This window comes from Nannospalax galili, unplaced genomic scaffold, assembly GCF_000622305.1.
Source record: "Nannospalax galili isolate Female #2095 unplaced genomic scaffold, S.galili_v1.0 scaffold879, whole genome shotgun sequence".
Lineage (NCBI taxonomy): Eukaryota > Metazoa > Chordata > Mammalia > Rodentia > Spalacidae > Nannospalax > Nannospalax galili.
This window is the reverse complement of record NW_008346261.1, coordinates 3,089,993-3,101,465: the sequence shown is the minus strand read 5'-3', so window position 1 is coordinate 3,101,465 and position 11,473 is coordinate 3,089,993. Positions and strand designations below refer to the sequence as shown.

At 42.9% G+C, this 11,473-nt stretch overlaps 1 protein-coding gene and 2 non-coding genes across 3 annotated transcripts in view; all 3 read right to left on the bottom strand.

Annotated features, from left to right (window-relative positions):
- The window catches only part of Tex14 (testis expressed 14, intercellular bridge forming factor), a 128,572-nt gene extending 124,606 nt beyond the window's left edge, over nucleotides 1-3,966 (bottom strand). Inside the window, exon 1 of the mRNA XM_029568096.1 lies at nucleotides 3,831-3,966. The gene's annotated coding sequence lies outside the window, so the exon portion shown is untranslated. The remainder of the gene's footprint in view (nucleotides 1-3,830) is intronic.
- LOC115071967 lies at nucleotides 3,568-3,785 on the bottom strand. Its single transcript, XR_003851036.1, has one exon. It is a non-coding gene; the product is annotated as a small nucleolar RNA U3 (small nucleolar RNA).
- Nucleotides 3,967-5,153: 1,187 nt separating the features above from the next.
- On the bottom strand, nucleotides 5,154-5,371 carry LOC115071968. Its single transcript, XR_003851037.1, has one exon. It is a non-coding gene; the product is annotated as a small nucleolar RNA U3 (small nucleolar RNA).
- Between the last annotated feature and the right edge of the window lie 6,102 nt (nucleotides 5,372-11,473).

Below are 11,473 nucleotides of genomic sequence, written 5' to 3'. Positions count from 1 at the left end.
GTGTGGTGGCGCACGCCTTTAATCCCAGCACTCGGGAGGCAGAGGCGGGGGATCCCTGTGAGTTCAAGGCCGTCCTGGTCTACATAGTGAGTTCCAGGACAGCTGGGGCTACAGGGAGACCCTGTCTCAAAAAGACCAAAAAATAAAAATAAAAAATTAAAAAATCCTGCCACGTGTGGTGGCGCACACCTTTAATCCCAACACTTGGAGGCAGAGGCAGGCGGATCTCTGTGAGTTTGAGACCAGTCTGGTCTGCATAGGGAGTAAACAAAACCCTCAAATGATGGGTCCAAAAAAAAAAAAAAAAAAAAAAAAAAAAAAAAAAAAATCCAAAGGGACCTTTACAGGCTTTCGTCTGTAAAGCACCTGTTGTGCAAACATGAAGACCCAAGTTGGAGCCCCAGAACCCATGTAAGAAGCCAGGCACGGTATACACACTTGTAATCCTAGAGCTGGGAGGTGGAAACAGGAGGATCCCTGCAGCTCTCTGGTCAGTCAACCTAACTTAATTAGTGAGTCTCAGGTTCCAGTGACAGACTGTTCTTTCCAAGAATCAAGTCTTTCATTCCACCGTATGGGTTCAGGAGAAAAAACTCACATACATTGGTGGTGCTACTACATAGATTTAATTTACAGAGAAATAAATTCAAGCTAAGGTACTAATTGCTTAAGGGTCAGCAACTAATTTTTTTTTAAAGCCCATATTGGAAGGGAACCCAGTGCGAGATAGAAGAGACCTCCCTTACAGCGAATAACATGCTGTACAGCACTCATCAAAGGAGCTTCTTTTTGGACCAGATGGAGGCTACTGCAGAGTTGCACATCGGGTCAGGCATAGAGAACATACACCTGGGAGATGTCCAGTACTAAGTGACACATCTGCAGTCGAATCTCTATAACCAAAGCTCATGGAACATAGCAGAATAAGGGGTAGAGAGAGGGCTAATGCACCCCTCAACTCTCACAGTGAGGCTTCCATGTACATCAGAGTGCATTACACACAGAAGGCCTCAACTGGCCAAGTTTTGGAGAATAAGAGACTGTAGAGTGTAGGATGGGACTCCTATATGGAACCTCACCCATCCATGGCTCAGGGACCATTGTGGAAGAGGAGACCGGAAGATTGTAAGAACCAGGGCTGGTTCATGAATGTATGAGATGGAGGTTTCCAGGCCAAGAGACTTACTCAAGTGTGCCTGCAGCAACAGTGGCATCAAGCATGGGACTCATGTCAACTCAATTAAACAAAGGCCCACAGGGGAGGTGAGATCAGCACTAGGTCAAGAACTATTTGAGACTGGTTGCTGCTGGGTGAGGGAGAGTATGACTTGCATACAACCACTAAATGGGCTTAGATTCCAGTGGGCACATTTGCACTGAAGGACATTTGGGTACAAACACATGAATGAATAGACTCAACATGTATGGCAGAGTGTGTAGGGTTTGGGGGGGAGGGGAGGCATGGGTGGGAGAGGGGGGTCTGGATTTGAGTGGGAAATATTGTATGAAATTTTAAAAGATCAAAAAAAAAAATACTTATGCCAGGCATGTTGGTGCACGCCTTTAGTCCCAGCACTTGGGAGGCAGAGGCAGGCAGATCTCTGTAAGTTCAAGGTCAGCCTGGTCTACATAGTGAGTTCCAGGACAGCTGGGGCTACAGGGAGACCCTGTCTCAAAAAAAAACGAAACAAACAAACAAAAAAAAACATTAAAAAAAAGCCCACAGAAGTAATTCCTCACTAAAGTACCCCCCCACTTCTTAGAAAATAACAAAAGAAAGCAAATATTTGTCAACTCTAAAATAAAACAAAAAAGGAAAGTCAAGAATTAGTTGTTAATGTCTGTAATATCAGCACTCAGAAGGCTGTAGTAAGAGGACTGCCATGAGTTCAAGGCCAGCCAAGACTTCAGAATGGCTGTTTCAAAACAAAACAAAGCTATACACATATACATATACGTATAATTTTAAAGAAGTATATATATATATATATATGTATATATATACTTCTTTAAAATTTTATTTTTTATATGTACGAGTGTTTTGCCTGCATGTGTGCACCCATGTCATGCAATGTCTGTAGAGGCCAGAAGAAGGTGTTGAATCCCCTAGAACTGGAGTTATGGATAGTTGTTAGCTGTCATGTGGGTGCTGAGAACCAAATCTGGGTCCTCTGCAAGAGCAGCCAGTGCTCTTAACGGCTGAGCCATCTCTCCAGCCCTGGGGTTTGTGTGTGTGTGTGTGTATGTGTGTGTCTGTGTCTGTGTCTGTGTGTCTGTGTCTGTGTGTATACATATATAATATGTAAAAAGTAAGCTTCTGAGGCTGGAAAGTGCTCTTGCAGAGGTTCTGTTCCCAGAACTCACATGGCAGCTCACAATGCCTGTAACTCTAGATCCAGGGAATTGGGAACTGCCTTCTGGCCTCTGTGGGCATGGCACACATGTGGTGCACATACATACAGTCAGTCAAAACACTCAAACACATAAAAAAAAAATAAATAAATAAATATAAATCTTGATTGCCTCTCTTGATTTCCCAAAGGAATAACCATCAAAGGCAAATAGCCATCGCAACAAAGCAACACTGAGAGATGACTCTTTGTGCTCAGGAAGAGTGCTGTAACAACTCCAGGATTCCATGCTCTTCAGGTTCAGAGAAACTTCTCTAGTATAGAAATGATCCCTGAAACAACAAGAGTACCTAAGAGCAGAGGCAGAGTGTGTTCCCTTGGAGATGCTATCATGATTTGAGGTTTCACACACTCTGGCCAGCTTCAATTCTTGAATTCCTTCTTAATTCTGTTCAATTATTTCCTTCTGGTGAGCTCAACTGACACCCCAGACTTGTACAAAAAACCTTTTTACATGCTTCTTGGTGTATTTCAATGTCATAGTTTTTATTACAGCATACTTCTATGTGATTAATTTGTTTCATATTTAAAAGAAGATAAACTTTAAAAAAAAAAAAAAAGGTAGACCTGGTCTACATAGTAAGTAGCTATATAGACCAGGCTATATAGACCAGGCTAGCCCAGAACTCAGAGAACATCTGTCTCCTGGGTGCTGGGAATAATAGTGTCTGACTCTGGAGGGTGCACTTTTAACTAATGCAAATATTTTACCATGCTACTGTCTCCTAAGAAATATCACGTGAGTGATTTTTTAAAAACTATTTTCAGGAGCTTGGAGAAATGGCTTATGCAGGCAATTACACTCATACACATAAAATGAAAAAACAAAAATTCTATAGAACGTTGTGTGGGTTTGTCTACATTAATGCAAGGAGCATAAAAGTCAGAAGAAGGGGGGGGGGTCAGACCCTGAGGAATAAGGAGTAATAATAACAGTAATACTGTTTACGTGGATGTAGACAACCAGCTCTCAACAAGTCCCTTAGCACTTAACAAAACTACTCCTTACAGAACTGATTTCCAGAAAGCACGTTTTCATATGGTCCTAACTAGTCAAGAAGTACATAAAATCATACAACTTCTGAAACCAAAAAATAAATATTCCAGTCAAACTGCAAGCCATTTCAACTTGGGCTACTTGTCAACCTACTGAGAAACCACTCAGACTGCGATCCCTCCCTCTGTCTCTCCCAGGGGAAGAGAAGAACGATCATCAATGGCAAGTGGCAGTTGCGGAAAACAGCAACACCAAAAGCCAGCTTCACGCTCAGAAGGGAACGCTATGTCTCGTCCTCGTGGATTCGGGTACTCTACACAGTCAGAGAAACTTCTCTAGTTACGAACTATAGAAATGATCCCTGAAAGTATAGTCTTAGCTTTGGCACCGCCCGCTCTCCATGCTGTACGAAACGCACTCACTTCTTGTTCACGGCGAGTCGCTTTCCTTGGTTCCGGACTTTTCTTTTGGTGCTGTTCTCAACGATACCACTTGCCCGAAGTATGTCGTGTTCTCTTTCAGGATATTTTTCACATTCAACAGAGCGTTCTGAACTGCTAGTTTCCCGAAGACAGCGCACGCTGAACACTAATTAGCATACGGCCGCGAAACAGCCAATCGCCTCACAGTTCTCGCTGGCCCCGCCCCACTCCCTCCGCCCCGCCTGGGGTGCGTGACTGGGTCACAGAATCTGCCTTCGAGCCCGGCTCACCCCAAAACCAATGTTCGCAGGCACGCGCAGGTTTTTAGACCCCCGGTTGAATCCTGAGTATTTCCTCGTTTGGCCACCAATGGTAAAGTGTTGCTTTTGTACCCAAGGCCCCCATTATCCCAAGAAGGCATGTAAAAGCTAAAGAAAAAAGGCTGTCTGTGGACAGTTTTTGGATGTGTTCACCTTATCCTGTAAGGTCTACCTTTTTCCTCCTGTTGTATTAAAGATGGAACTTTTTCTTTGCTTTCCATCTCCTGGCAGCTTCTCTAGCTAGCCTGGCCAGCTATTCTCTGACTCCAATAAATTGTCCTCTAGTACCCCTCTAAGTACATTTACATGTTCTTTTATCCAGAGACCGAAGAAGCTGCTGGCATGGTGGTATACACCTTTAATCCCAGCACTTGGAAGGCAGAGGCAGGCGGATCTGTGAGTTTTTTATTATGTATACATGTATGTATGTATTCATTTATTTAGCCTTTTGGTGACAGGGTCTCTCTGTAGCCCCAGCTGGCCTGGAACTCGATCTGTAGATCATGCTGGCCTCAAACTCACAGAAATCCACCTGCCTCTGCCTCCCAGGTGCTGACATTAAAGGTATGTGCCACCATATCGGGCAAATCTCTGAGTTTTAAGCCAACTTGGTCTCCATAGTAAGTTTTAGGACATACATGCACATGTGCCACTGTGAGTGTAAGAGGACAACAGTGGCGAGTCAGTTCTCTCCTTCCACTATGTTTGTCGGGGGAATCACTGGTTGCCAGGCTTGCTACAGTGTAGTGCACTTAACAATTCCTGTCTACAGAGATCAAAAAAAAGGGTGTCAGATCCCTGAAGTTTCAGGGCCATCATATAGGTGTGGGAGACAAAACACACCACTTACATTTTTCTCTATTACTTAACTGTTTAGTTTTGATAAAAGTTATTCTCCTGCTACTGTTTCGACAAGCACAGACACGCACTTACTAGTACCAACTAACTAATACTTCAAACTCAAAATCTCACATTCTATAACGAGAGAAAGCAAAATTAAGAAACCACTCAGACTGCAATCCCTCCCTCTGTCTCTCCCAGGGGAAGAGAAGAACGATCATCAATGGCAAGTGGCAGTTGCGGAAAACAGCAACACCAAAAGCCAGCTTCACGCTCAGAAGGGAACGCTATGTCTCGTCCTCGTGGATTCGGGTACTCTACACAGTCAGAGAAACTTCTCTAGTTACGAACTATAGAAATGATCCCTGAAAGTATAGTCTTAGCTTTGGCACCGCCCGCTCTCCATGCTGTACGAAACGCACTCACTTCTTGTTCACGGCGAGTCGCTTTCCTTGGTTCCGGACTTTTCTTTTGGTGCTGTTCTCAACGATACCACTTGCCCGAAGTATGTCGTGTTCTCTTTCAGGATATTTTTCACATTCAACAGAGCGTTCTGAACTGCTAGTTTCCCGAAGACAGCGCACGCTGAACACTAATTAGCATACGGCCGCGAAACAGCCAATCGCCTCACAGTTCTCGCTGGCCCCGCCCCACTCCCTCCGCCCCGCCTGGGGTGCGTGACTCTGGGTCACAGAACCTGCCTTCCAGCCCGGCTCACCCCAAAACCAATGCTCGCAGGCAAGCGCAGGTTCTAGACCCGGTCGAAGCCTGAGAGGCCTTTCGCGAGGGAAAAAAGAAAAAGTAGATGAAAAAATGGCAAACCTGTGGTTGCATGTCCTACTTAATTCTGTCCTGTGATCAAAGAACCACAGAAGACCTCCGTGATGAAGTACAGGGGGAAACGAGGCAAGCAGATTTCCCCGTTTTAAAGCCAGCCTAGGCTACAAAGGGAGACCTTTTCTCAAAAGAACCAAAAATCTCCAAATTTAAACCAAACCAAAACCCCTAATATTTTAGTTACCTGGGGCTTTACCTTACAAAATAATGCCTTTCAGTGACGAGTGATGCACATGCCTTTAAATCCCAGCCCTTGAAAGGCAGAGGCAGGAGGATCTCTGTGAGTTACAGGCCAGCTTGGTCTACATAGCAAGCTCCAGGCCAAATGGGGCTACAGGGAGACCTTGTCTCAAAAACACCAAAAAATAAAAAATAAAATAGGGAAGATCAACTCTTCCTCATCCAGCAGTTATCATCTGCCAGTAATTCTTAGACCAAAATTGGGGCCTGCTGTCCATTTCCAGTCTGGTGGTTTTTGTCTGCTTGAGTTTGCATGGGTCTAGTGCATGCTGATACCATGGCTGTAGGTTCATATGAGGAGGGGTCCCAGGAGCCTGTAGGATTCTATTTGCATATGGTCATGCACCTCTTCCCTATTACAATCTTTCAACCCCCTCTTCTGAAATGGTCCCTGAGCCCTGGGTGGATAAAGAGCCCTGTCCAAGAACCCACACTTTGTACGCTCTTTGGCCATTTGTGACCTTTTTTGTTCCTGGCTCTCTGTTGCATGAGGGAGCTTCACTGATGAGAATTAAAAGATGCATTAGTGTCCTCTTCATCCCTTGTTCTATGTTCCATAAGCCTTCAGTGTAGAGGCTGCATTGTAGATGTGCCACTTAGGTTTTGGGAAATTCACAGAGAATCTGTGTGTGTGACTAGTTGTGGAAGTCTATAATAATCTGTCTGTTGAGAAAGAAGCTTCTTTGATGGGTAGTGACTGAGATACTTGTCTGTAAATTTAAGGATTCATATTTTGCACATAGGAAGAAATTACATTTGTCGGGCTGGAGAGATGGCTCTTGCAGAGGACCTGGGTTCGATTCTCAGCACACACGGTGGCTACTAACCATCCTTAATCCCAGTTCCAGGGGAATCTTGATGCCCTCTTCTGACCTCCGTGGCATTGCACGACACAGGTACACTCACATACATGCAAGCAATACATTCATACACATAAAATAAAAATGAATAAAATATATATAAGAAATTAGCCGGGCGTGGTGGTGCATGCCTTTAATCCCAGCACTTGGGAGGCAGAGGCAGACAGATCTCTGTTGAGTTCAAGGCCAGCCTGGTCTACACAGTGAGTTCCAGGACAGCTGGAGCTACAGGGAGACCCTGTCTCAAAAAGACAAAAAAAAAAAAAATTACATTTTTGAGGAATGTAACAGACAGCCTTGAGGTTTTCTCTAAGATCTGTGTGTATTTGGCTAGGCTTACAGTACCACACATGTGTTACCTCCCATTGAGTGGGCTTTAAGTCCAATTCAGTGGCTGTTGATTGCTCCAAGATAAAAAGTGCCACTACTACAACAATGTTGTTTGCTGTGCAGGTAATTGGTGTGGTTTTTAGGCCTTAAAGCTGGGGTTGGACCATCGATTGATATCCTCCCTTAGCAGCTTTTGTAGGGCTCTCCAAAGCTATGAGAGCTAGACTTCAGGGGAGGTGGCTTCCAGGTCAGTTCCAGCTCCATTGCTCCAAATCCTGTGTCCAAAGTATGTCCTGTCTTCAGCAATAGAATCTTATCTTCAAGTTCAGGGAGATGACATTTTCAAATATATACAACTTTGTACTTTATTCCTATTCCTCCCCACTACTCTCCTTCCTCTGGTCCCCTTTATCCCTAAACAGCACCCCCTCTGGGCTCATATATATGATTTAGATTCCTCATGAGAGAAAACGTGCTATTTGTTTTAATACAACGATCTTGTTTCATCCTTTTTTTTTTTTTTTTTGCAAATGACAATTTTATTTACTATTTTTTGAAACAGAATCTCATGTAGTCCAGGCTAACCTTGAACCACTATGTAGGTGAAGCTGACCTTGAGCTACTGACTTACTTTGATCTTCCAAGTCCTGGAATTTATATGAGTGCACCACCTGGCCTATACTTCTTTAAGGCTGAAAAAAACTTCCATTATGGGCTGGAGAAATGGCTCAGAGGTGAAGAGCATTGGCTGCTCTTGCAGAGGACCTGGGTTGGGTTCCCAGAAACCCACATGGCAGCTAACAATGGCCTGCAACTTCAGTTCCAGAGGATCTGACATACATTCAGGTAAAACATTCATACACATAAAAATAAATTTTAAAAACTCAATTGTGAACATAAACAGGAAAAATTGTTAAAAACTCCATTGTACATATGTACGTATCACATTTTCTTTATCCATTCATTTGTTGATGGACAGCTGGACTGATTCTGAATCTTAGCTACTTTGAAAACTGCTGTAATGAACATGGACAAGCAGTTGTGTCTAAGGTATGTTGACTTAAAATCCTTCAGTATATCCAGGCATAGAGGCACAGCAATTGGGGGGCAGAAGTAAGAAGATCTCTGTTATAGACCAGCCTCGAATTTTCTGTGATCCTTCTAGTACTGGGATCATGGACTTGTGATAGTACACCTATATGCTGTTTCAATGTATAGCTCAGACTGCCCCAGACTCACTTATGTGGCTCAAGCTGGCCTCCAATTTGTGAGAATATACAATTTTTAAAAATAATTTATTTTTATTTTATGAGTCTATTGCCTGCATGTATGTGAATGCACCCATGTCATGCAATGCCACGGAGGTCAGCAGGGACTATGTATTCCCCTGGAACTGGAGTTAAGGACAGTTCGTAGCCGCCATCTGGGTGCTGGGAATCAAACCCGGGTCCTCTTCAAGAGCAGTGTTCTTAACCGCTGAGCCATCTCTCCAGCCCTGAGAATTTACAATTTTTAACAATATTTTATTATTTTTATTTTATGTGCATGAGTGTATTGTCTACATGTTTGTAGGTGCAGCCCTGTAGTGCAATGCCTCAGAGGTCAGAAGAGACCATCAGATTCTCCTGGAACTGGAGTTAAGGACAGTTGTTAGCTGTCATGTGGGTGCTAGGAATTGAACCTGGGTCCTCTGCAGGAGCAGTCAGTGCTCTTAACTGTTCTCCAGTGCCACAATTTTTGTTTTTGAGGAAACACCACATTGACTTTTTTTAAAAATTTTATGTGTATGCATATATTGCCTGCATATTTGTAAGTGCACCTGTGTCATGCATTGCCTGTGGAGGACAGAAGATGCCACTGAATTCCCTGGAACTGGAGTTAAGGACAGTTGTTAGCTGCTATGTGGGTGCTGGGATTTGAACCCGGGTCTTCTGCAAGACCATCCAGTGTTCTTAACTGCTGAGCCATCTCTCCAGCCCCCACGTTGACTTCTATGGTGTCTAGACAGTCTACATGCCTATCAGCAGTGGATAAAGTTTCTTTAGTAGCATTTGCTATTTCTTTTTCTTTAATTTTTATTTATTTATTTATATCTTTATTATTTCTATTTTATGTGCATGATTGTATTGCCTGCATGAGTGTAAGTACACCCATGGCATGCAATATGCACAGAGGTCAGAAGAGGGTGTCGGACCCCCGGAACTGGAGTTACAAAGTTAGCCGCCATGTGAGTGCTGGGAACTGAACCCGGGTCCTCTGCAAGAGTAGTCAGTGCTCTTAACCACTGAGCCATCTCTCCAGCCCCTTATTTTTTTTATTTTATGAATATGAATGTCTTGCCTGCATATATGTCAGTGTACCTAATGTGCATGTAGTGCCTAGGGAGGCCAGAAGAGAATGTTGGATTCTCTGGAAGTAGAGTTATGGATGGTTGTTAGCAATCATGTGGATGCTAGAAACCAAACTCAAGTTCTCTGCATGAGAAGCAAGTACTCTTAACCACTGAGCCATCTCTCTAGCCCTCTATTATTTTCTTGAAGAAAGCTATTCTGAATTGAGTTAGAATCTCAATGTAGTTTTAATTTTTCCTGATGGCTAAGGATAATATTTTTCACATAGTTAAATTTTTTATTAGATCTTATTATGTGTGTGGGTGGATGCATGCATGTGCATGTCCACATGTGTGGAGGTCACAGGATAACTTGTAGGGGTCAGTTCCACCACATGGGTACCAAGGATCAAACGCAGGTCATCAGGCTTGGTAGCAAGTACCTTTATCCACTGAGTCCTCTAACCAGCACTTTTTCATGTATTTATTGGCCATTTGTATTACATCTTTTGAGAACTGTCTTTTCAATTCATGGGCTAATTTGAGTGCTTTTGCGTTTAACTTTTGGAGTTCTTTATCAATTCTAAGTATTAATCTCCTGTCAGACACATAGTTGGCAAGGATTTTTTTCTTCCATTCTATAGACTGTCTTCTCACTTTGCTGATTTTTTTTCTCCTTGCTATACAGAAACTTTTCGATTTTATGAAATTCAGTTTATCAGTTCTTGCAATTTCCTGAGATACTGAAGTGCTTTCCAGGAAGTCTATGCATATGCTATATCCTGAAGTGTTTTCTCTATCGATTTTTGTTTGTTTTCTGAGACAGGGCCACATGAAACCTAGATTAGCCTCTAAGTTGCTATATAGCCAAGGATCCTTTTAAACGGATCCTACTCTAGCATCCATCTCCCAAGTACTTCAATTCCAAGGATCACAGACAAGGACCTCCACATCCAGCTTCTCAAGTAGTCTTGGGTTTTATATTTAGGTCTTTGTTCTGTTTTGAGTTCAATTTTGTGAGAGATAAGATTCTAGTTTCACTCTTCTTTTTCCGGCACCATTTGTTAAAGTGGCTGGCTTTTCTCTAATTAATGTTTTAGTTTTATTTTGTTTGGAGACAGGGTCTCACTACTTTGTAGCTCTGGCTGACCTGGAACTCTCTATGTAGATTAGGCTAACCTGGAACTCGCAGAGAGTGTGCTGGGATTAAAGAGCACCTCCACACACAGCTAATGCATGTTTTGGACAACTGTAGCTGTGCATCTGTGGCTGAAGATATGTAGGTTAATTTCTAGGTCCTCTAATTCTATTCCACTGGTCTGTGTGCCAACATCATGCTATTTTAGTTAAATGAGGTATTGCAATACCTCCAGCATAGTCTTTTTCTGTTTAGGATTGTATGTCAGGGTTCTTTTCAAGATCAGAATGAACTGAATGAGTATTTAGTACAAAAAAGATTTATTAGATTGGATTACATGCTGTAAGTAGCTCCTTCATCTTAAAGGGTAGATCTAGCAGGGCATGATGGTGCATGCCTTTAATCACACCTTTAATCGGGAGGCTCTAGAGGTAGGCAGATCTCTGTGAGTTTGAGGCCAGCCTGGTCTACATAGCAAGTTCCAGGCCAACTGGGGCTACTGGAAGACCCTGTCTCAAAAAGACCTCTCCCCAAAATTTTTAAAACAGACATAGTAGACCCAATCTTAGAGGGAATGCCTTCATGTTTTTCCTATATAATATAAATTGGTTGTAGGCTTATCATGTATAGCCTTTCCTACGCTGATGTATATGCCTTCTAGACCTAGTCTCTTCAGAGCTTTTATCATGAAGGGATGCTGAACTTGGTCAAAAGCCTTTTCTGCATCTATTGAAACAATCCTGTGATTT